The sequence below is a fragment of the Esox lucius genome, chromosome 25 (assembly GCF_011004845.1).
Source record: "Esox lucius isolate fEsoLuc1 chromosome 25, fEsoLuc1.pri, whole genome shotgun sequence".
In the NCBI taxonomy this organism is placed as follows: Eukaryota; Metazoa; Chordata; class Actinopteri; order Esociformes; family Esocidae; genus Esox; species Esox lucius.
Genome location: NC_047593.1, coordinates 2,468,117 through 2,477,348, shown reverse-complemented (window position 1 = coordinate 2,477,348; position 9,232 = coordinate 2,468,117). Strand labels below are relative to the sequence as shown.

The following is a 9,232-nucleotide window of genomic DNA, read 5'->3' as shown; positions in this document are numbered from 1 at the left end:
TTCTCAGAACAGAAGGCTATTCCATGTGAGAAATTGCCAATTTAATTTAGCCTCCATAATACTGCAAAACATTTAAATGAATCATTAACAATTTCAAAACCTACCCACTAGATTCCAATTTCATCATATTTTAAATCTTTGGGACAGATTCAGTCATGTCAGTATTGCTGAAAACTCATTGGTTGTCTGTTAGGAAAAGTTCTATAAAATGCACACTGGAGCTGTTTAGTTACAATCCTGCTTCATTGACTTAACTTTACAACAACATTTTTCCTGTTTTACATCTTCACTTGAGCAGGTAGGAGTTTCATGGAATCCTTTATGGTAGTGTAATTCAGGCATACATGTCTACTTTTGCTTTATATCCACAATGTCTTCTTTGTTTCAAGGATCCCATGGCGACCATAAAAGTATTTGTCCTGATGATGTGCCTGATTGGACTGTGTTTCTCCATTCCAGTAAGTTTTTTGAAATAACAATGTATCCAGCTTTTTTAAAATCAATAGAAAAACAAATTCCAAATGTTTGCTTTGCATTGGATATCAAAAATATCAGAAAAAATATGAGTGATCATTGAAGTCAAGTGTCAATGTATTTATACTGTAATATAATTCATACTGAGAGTTTGGTTGTTTCTTCAGGTGTCTAATGATCATGTTCGAGTGGCGCGCTCATCCAGTGAGGTTAGTACTGTCTATTAGCAATATTCAGTGTGTTAAAGTACCACAGGGCAGGCTGACCTATTATAAAATGATTATACTATCTTTGATTTCCTGATTATCCTCATCACTCATTACCATCTTTCTTTTACTTCCTGCCAATGTTTCTTTCAATCTTTCTCTCAGGAGCACGGCCGTTTCCAGGGATTCTATCCGCCACAACCATACCCAAATTACCAGCAGGGTTATTCCGGAGGTAATTCTGCCTTGATGGCCCTCCTGCCCTACCTGTTTGGAGGGATATGAAAAGAAACTGCTTCACATCAATTTTGTTCAAACTGCTGTTCAAATTGCTATTCAAAGCAAATAAATCCATGATCAATAAATCAATCAATTTAAGATTTGTCATTTTGTACGCATTTTTTAAATGAGCAAGGAATTCGTATTCCTTTTGTATACATTTGTGTTTTATTAAAGAGATAGTACAGCAGGAAAAGATGGGTAAGATGGAGGCAGGTTTAGTCAAAGAGCAGTGGGACAGATTCCAACCCACACTATCCTTGGGAACATTTGTGCTGGAGTCAGTGTCTGTACCCACTGGACAGGTCGATCACTTTAAAATGTAGGTCTTATGTTGATTGTGTTGTGTAGCTAACAGGATATAAGAGCAATTATATATTTATATACATACAGTTATATATACACATACATATATATACTTCATTTCAAATAATTTCAAAACATAAGTACACTTGAAACATCTCCAACATAAGGTTTAAGGCTCTATAAAGTTATAATATGTTTGTTAACAAATTAATCTCAGCTCTCCAGATCTTTAAAGAAACAACAGTAAGCTTACATATAATACTTTTTCTGTGTATTGAATGTAATATTTATCAATGAATGACTGTACAAATGCATATCATCCATACTTGCTAATACTGTAATTGATGATTTATAGGGACACTTCCAACATATTAGTTATATTTTTTATGCATCATTATCTATAGTGAGGATCACTCTATCTGTCTTATAAAACATTTAATTCACTAATTCCCTGTAATAACTACCCAAAGTCTGGCAATACTGTAAGTAGCTATTATAGTATTTCCTGCAATTACATAAAGGTGCAGTGCCTTGTGATTTAGACAAGCCCATCCTTATGCTTCCAGTAAATTCTCCATTTGTTGCAACTTTATCAGAAGAGGAAGTGGTACACAGACTAACAACTTGCAGTTTGTTTTAATCTCCAATGATTTTGAAAAACAATTGTATGTCCTTGGTTATATTATGTTTAAAAAAGAATGGGTCCATTCAGTAAAGGGACTTATTGATGTCACTGAACCCTCCTTCGTTTCTTTCTCAGTGAACCACTTAAATTGCCAAAAGCCAAAACAATGTTTTCCAGATGGCTTACAGTTTTTAATAATGGGTTCTAGTGCCATGCCTACCTGCACTGCACTGGTGTATTGTGTTTCAAACATGCTTAATGACAGCTGTGACTTTTAGAACGTACCTTGTACTTGAATTGAAAAAGATTGCCTAATGTGGCCTATATCCGGTGTTCATTTCTACTCTTCGATGCATGTTGGCTCTCCCTACACAATAATGGATGTTGCTGGCTGCTTGTGGGCATGTATGTTTCTTCAAAAAAGTTTGTTGTTTTGCTATCACCGAAGGAAGTTAACATTTACTTTTACCTTTTCTTTACACTACACTTTTTTGAGCACAGGGAAGATATGGGATAATTAGCTTCATAAAAAGTAATGAAATTTAAACCCATTTCAAATAGTCTATAGGCAGAAAGAGTAGCACAATAGTTAGTGTGTATTTGATGATTTTATGGTAGTCACATCGAATTTGGAGGAATGGTTTAGGAATTACAGCTCTTTAATATGTAGCCCCTTTCTTTTATAAGGGACCAAAAGTAATTGGACCAATGACTCAAAAGCTGTTTCATGGACTGGTGTGGGCTATTCCTTCATTATTTCTTCATCAATTAAGCAGGTAAAAGGTCTGGAGTTGATTCCAGGTGCGCCTTTGGAAGCTGTCGCTGTGAACCCACAACATGTGGTCTTCAAACAGGCTGCAAAGTTGCAAAGTTAACAGGCAGCAAAAAATAATTCCATCAGAGAGATAGCAGGAACATTAGGAGTGGCTAAATCAACAGTTTGGTACATTCTGAGAAACCAAGAAAAAACTGGTGAGCTCTGCAACACAAAAAGGCCAGGACGTCCACAGAAGACAACAGTGGTGCATGATCATAGGACCCTTTCCATGGTAAAAAATAACCCCTTCCAGCCAAGTGAAGAACACTCTCCAGGAGGTAGGCATATCATTATCTAAGTCTACCATCAAGAGAAGCAAATACAGAGGGTTCACACCCAAGGTTCAAACCATTCATAAGCCTCAAGAATAGAAAGGCCAGATAAGACTTGGCCAAAAACATCTAAAAAAGCCAGCCCAGTTCTGGAACAGCATTCTTTGGACAGATGGAACTAAGATCAACCTGTAGTAGAATGATGGGAAGAAGGCTTGGAACGGCTCATGATACGAAGAATACCACATCATCTGTAAAACACGTTGGAGTGAGTGTGATGGCATGGCCATGCAGGGCATCCAATAGCACAGGGTCACTGATGATGTGATGATGTTATTGATGATGTGACAAAAGGCAGAAGCAGCCAGATGAATTCTGAAGTTTATAGGGATATATTGTCTGCTCAGATTCATACTGTGAAAGTAACCCAGGGTGTTTTTTTGGCAAATAAGTGGAATATTATGCAATTGGCCGAGTCAATCACCAATCATGCATTTCATTTGCTGAAGACAAAAGTTAAGGCAGAAAGATCCACAAACAAACAACAATTGAAGACAGCTGCAATAAAGGCCTGCCAAATCACAAAGGAGGAAACCCAGCATTTGGTAATGTCCATGCGTTCCAGGGCATGGACATCAAACATTTTATTTATGATTGTGTTAATTTGTCCAATTACATTTGAACCCCTGAAATAAGGGGACTGTGTATTAAAATGGTTGCAATTCCTAAAAGTTTCATGAATTTTTTTTTTCTACCCCTTGAAATAAAGCTGAAAGTCTGTACTTCAATTGCATCTCGGTTGTTTCATTTCCAATCCATTGTGGTGGCGTACAGAGCCAAAATTATGAAAATTGTGTCAGTGTCCAAATATTTCCAGACCTTACTGTATGTTTGATTGGTAAAACATTACTACTGTCCCAGCCATTGAACTTTCTTGGAAGTGCTGGGTGGTGTGAACGCTTCCACTTGCTGATTATTGATTCACATATTTTGTTCCTACTCTCACCTATGGTCATGAGCTTTGGGTCATGACCGAAAGGACAAGATCCCGGATACAGGCGGCCGAAATGAGCTTTCTCCGCAGGGTGGCTGGGCGATCCCTTAGAGATAGGGTGAGAAGCTCGGTCACCCGGGAGGAGCTCAGAGTAGAGCCGCTGCTCCTCCACATCGAGAGGGGTCAGCTGAGGTGGCTTGGGCATCTTTTTCGGATGCCTCCGGAACGCCTTCCTGGGATGTCTCCCGGCTGGCCTGGGAACGCCTCGGTGTCCCCCCGGAAGAGCTAGAGGAAGTGTCTGGGGAGAGGGAAGTCTGGGCATCCCTGCTTAGAAGATGGATGGATGGATGGATATTTTGTACCAATTTCCTAAACTATGCATTTGTGTTACAGCTCTTTTGTCTTAATTCTCCTTCAGATTCTTCAGCAGTGTTGGGTATGTTCCTCCTGTCCAACTTAAATTGATTCACAGGTGGTGGCCAATGGTAAATGAATTGTGTAGTTGTTGTGTAAACTGATATTCCACTGCACAGGGGTTGAATATTTATGCAAGCAGCATATTTCCCAACATAAAAGCAATAAAATTGTTATCTTAGCTTTTGATTAGCTTTTGTCCATGCTAATGCTAAAATCAAGACAGATCATGTCAAACCTTTTTTCTCATTTAGTAATATAAGTACCAAATAGATAATGGACATTGCATTAATTGCATAAATGTGCACCCCCCACAACTAATACTTAATGGAAGAACCTTATACTTCGATTACTGCAGCAAGTTTGTTTGGATAGGTCGTAATCAACCTAACACAAATTCAAGAGCTCAAATTCAGTCAAATTCTGAGGGATTTTCTCATATGCCCAACACATTTTATATCAGTTTAGAAGTTTGCTAAATTATTGATGTCTGGCTAGGCCATAGAGTATTACAATTACAGTACAAGTTTAAAAGATAAATGTTCTCCGGAGATTGAAGATGCAGGCAGGTGTAAGGAAAATAGAAAAGACCTTCCCCAAACTCGGCTCTGGTTTATATCCCCAAACTAAAGGAGCTGGGGTCGGTTTACTAACATGAAGATTCCAAGACTAGTCCTGCAGAATAGATCCCTTTATCAACTAAGGACACATTTCAATCTATGCCTCACACCATATTGTAAAACAGAGTGATATACTCATAAGTTCAGCATTGGGGGATTAAGGCATGACCGTAGGTTCTTTAGTCAGACCAGAGTTGTCACATAAACATTCTGATAAAAAGAACATGACCAAACATACAGAGTATAGGCAAGAGAAAACAATTGAGGACAATTATAAATGGTTTATACTAAATGCTGCCGAATCAAGGAATATGTAAATAAAGATAGAGTTGACATTTTTCGGCTCCTTCAGTCTCATCACAACATAACATATTTTCCCACATGATGTTGAGAGATTGAATGTATCTTAAAGAATCTGAATCTTAATGTTCTTTTTACTTAGACTGGAGAATATGTTTAATGGTTTTAGCAGGAAGTGTCCATTTCCTGCCCAACATTCCTGTACAGTGCAGTTGGTCTTGTAGCCTCCCTGATTAACTTTCTCCTTGCCTTGTCATCAATTTTGCAGGGCCATCCTGAGCTTTGCAATGCCCTGGTGGTGTCATCTTACCTCTTTTTTAATTATGGTGTTTACAGTGTTGCATGTTACATGTAATGCCTTCAAAATTATTTCATAACCTCCTCTTGATCCTATAGATCAGAGGTGTCAAACCGGTTCCACGGAGGGCCGAGTGTCTGCAGGTTTTTGCTCTCTCCTTGTACTTGACTGGTTAATTAGGTCACTGATTGGTTAGTTTCTACCCTCACCTGGTTGTGTAGGTATGAACTAGGAACCAATTTATAGGAAAAACCAAAAACCTGCAGACACTCGGCCCTTTGTGGAACCGGTTTGACACCTGTGATAGATACTTGGAATGTGATTACATCTAAACACAGTTACATCCTGCATGTGTACATACATATGCAACAAAGGCATTGACATTTTTATTGACAATTATATACTATTTTTCATATAAATATTGTTTTGCACTTAAAGGAACCGTATGTAGGATTGTGGCCAAAACTGGTACTGCAATCACTTTTAAAATACTGTAGAGCAGTGTATCCCCTCCCCCCTGACTCGTGGTTGCCAGACAAGCTGCAGGATTGGGCAGAAACGTAGGCTGCTTCTACGAGCTTCCAATGGCAAGTGACGACGAGTCGTACACAGTAAGTTTTTTTTCTGTTAATTATGTTTATGCTTAATTAACAGAGAGATATTTTGTGAAGTAATTATGTATTGCAAAAATTTACTAATTGTCATCCATCCATCCATCATCTTCCGCTTATCCGGGGCCGGGTCGCGGGGCAGCAGTCTAAGCAGGGATGCCCAGACTTCCCTCCCCCCAGACACTTCCTCTAGCTCACAGAGGCGTTCCCAGGCCAGCCGGGAGACATAGTCCCTCCAGCGTGTCCTAGATCTTCCCCGGGGTCTCCTCCCGGTGGGACGGGACTGGAACACCTTCCCAGGAAGGCGTTCCAGAGGCATCCGAAAGAGATGCCCAAGCCACCTCAGCTGACCCCTCTCGATGTGGAGGAGCAGCGGCTCTACTCTGAGCTCCTCCCGGGTGACCGAGCTTTTCACCCTATCTCTAAGGGATCGCCCCCGGCCACCCTGCGGAGAAAGCTCATTTCGGCCGCCTGTATCCGGGATCTTGTGTTATGGACATTACAAAAAGTTATTTTACCTTGGAATTGCGCCTAGTGCTTCCAAACCAACACTAACATAGTGCATAGCCCAAAAGGTAGAGAATGTTTATTTTGAGTTAGACTTCTGTCTCAATTACGTTTAAAATTGCCATAATGGGCGTGCTAATGTTGTTTTCCTCAGCGTCTCAGCATAAGGACAGAGAAACGGGCTCTGATAATGCATTGCTAATGTTAGCATACGTCCATATGAGCTAACGTAACGTTACTTTGCACGAACATGCATAACTTTGTTCGACTGTCATGAATATATGAAATGTCCACTGACATCATGTACAAGTTAGTCAAACATAGATGAATCATACCAGTCCAGGAGAAAATTAGCAACGTTGGCGTCTGTCTTCAAATTCTTCTCCGTTTTCAGCCGTCTCCATCTTTCAAAGGCATAAAATATACAAATTCTTGTTTTATTTTGGACTTTGTCACGACGTATTTCAGAATTATAACAAGGTCTTTTAGATTTCGTAACATTAGACATTATTTATCCGACTAGAGTTAGGGTAGGTTAGAGCAGAGCTGGCAACCCGGATCCTGAAACACTACTGACTTTATGATAGGTAGATAGGTGGAGGGTGGCGCATCAGGCCAAAACACAACATGACAACATCAACATCAGTTGAGGGCTGCAACTCTCACTTTTAAATGACAATATCCTGGCCAGAATACTGTTGTCAGTGATATAAGTATTTGAAATGAACATGATTTCTTAATATCTAGTGACACATCAGGGCCATTTTATGATTAATTGAAATATATTTCAAAGGAACATACGGTTCCTTTAAATATTATTGGTTACAAGATTTTATTAGAGGTGAAAAAGGGTCTGACATGATTTATTTACATACAGTGCATTTGAAAAAAATTCAGACCACTTCCCTTTTGCCACATTCTTTTACGTTACATCCTTATTCTGAAATGCATTGAATAGATCTTCTCCTCATCAATCCATACACAATACTGTGTCATTACACATACTGTGTAATGACAAAGGAAAGACAATTTTCTTGAATTCTTTTGAAAAATTATGAAATAAATATTTTTATTAGTGGTCCAAGCAACGAAGTTGCTGGAACCCTCTTATGTTTGTACATCCATCCATCTTCTTCCGCTTATCCGGGGCCGGGTCGCGGGGGCAGCAGTCTAAGCAGGGATGCCCAGACTTCCCTCTCCCCAGACACTTCCTCTAGCTCTTCCGGGGGGACACCGAGGCGTTCCCAGGCCAGCCGGGAGACATAGTCCCTCCAGCGTGTCCTAGGTCTTCCCCGTGGCCTCGGATTTGGAGGTGCTGATTTTCATCCCCACCGCTTCACACTCGGCTGCAAACCGTCCCAGCGAATGCTGAAGGTCCTGGTTAGAAGGGGCCAACACGACAACATCATCTGCAAAGAGCAGAGATGAAATTGTGTGGTCCCCAAACCTGACACCCTCCGGCCCCTGGCTGCGCCTAGAAATTCTGTCCATAAAAATTATGAACAGAACCGGTGACAAAGGGCAGCCCTGCCGGAGTCCAACATGCACTGGGAACAAGTCTGACTTACTGCCGGCAATGCGGACCAAGCTCCTGTTTCGGTTGTACAGGGACCTGACCTGATGTCTGTACATTTCATTAAAAATTCAGCAGTTCATGGTGAAACCCTATTGTGTTTTGAAAAAAAATTATGTATTGGCATTCTTATTTATTCAATATCTTATTAGAAGGGATTTGTACTCTGTTTGTTTGATCAATTACACATTTGCTGAAAAGCTAGTCTCTCTCTCTGTCTCCAACTTAAGGCCAGTGTTCAGAGGCAGTGATGAATGGAATGTCGGCTGAGCAGCTTTAAGCATTAAGAGAAACAGGCCTCTGCCTGTTCTATTAAACCGCCATAAGAAACTGTTCTCTAGGAGGAAGCTCTTGAACAGAAGGGGGTATTTTACTTACATCTTACAGGTGAACAGAGCTCCATTCCTTATTGGGAAGAGCATAGTCAACTTGAGTCCCCATATAGTAACTGTCCAGATTGATATATCTCAGCCTTTGACCAGGCTGTCTGGTCAACCTACATTCTATGATTTTTTGTCTCCTGGAGCCATTTGTGCAACCTCGCATTTTTAGACTACACCGTAGTGGTTACTATGCCTTGTATGTACATTCTGAAAATGCTAATTCAGTCATCTGTACTGTTGGAAGAGAGTATAAGCTTGAAACTTGAAATGCATAATCAGATCAATGTCATGACTTATTCTGTGTTGGTCTCTGTACTTGTACTCTTTTTGTCATGATGGTTGTTCCCGTGGTGCCACGTAATTAAACATGAAATAATCAACTTATACCAGACTCTGAGAAGTTCTTATTTGTATAAATCATTATTATTATTAGGGTTTCAGCAGTTCACTGGCGCCACTATCTGGTCAAAGTTGCGATTTTCTAATACTCATAACTCAGGCACTAATTGCCCTAGAGACATACATCTTGTGTCATATGATGCATGGGCAAGTG

General features: G+C 40.1%; 1 long non-coding RNA gene across 1 annotated transcript; it reads left to right on the top strand.

The window, feature by feature from the left end:
* Nucleotides 1–218: 218 nt before the first annotated feature.
* On the top strand, nt 219–1,063 carry LOC106024953. The gene is made up of 4 exons (XR_001198635.3): nt 219–298; nt 390–458; nt 642–683; nt 846–1,063. It is a non-coding gene; the product is annotated as an uncharacterized LOC106024953 (long non-coding RNA).
* Nucleotides 1,064–9,232: the final 8,169 nt, after the last annotated feature.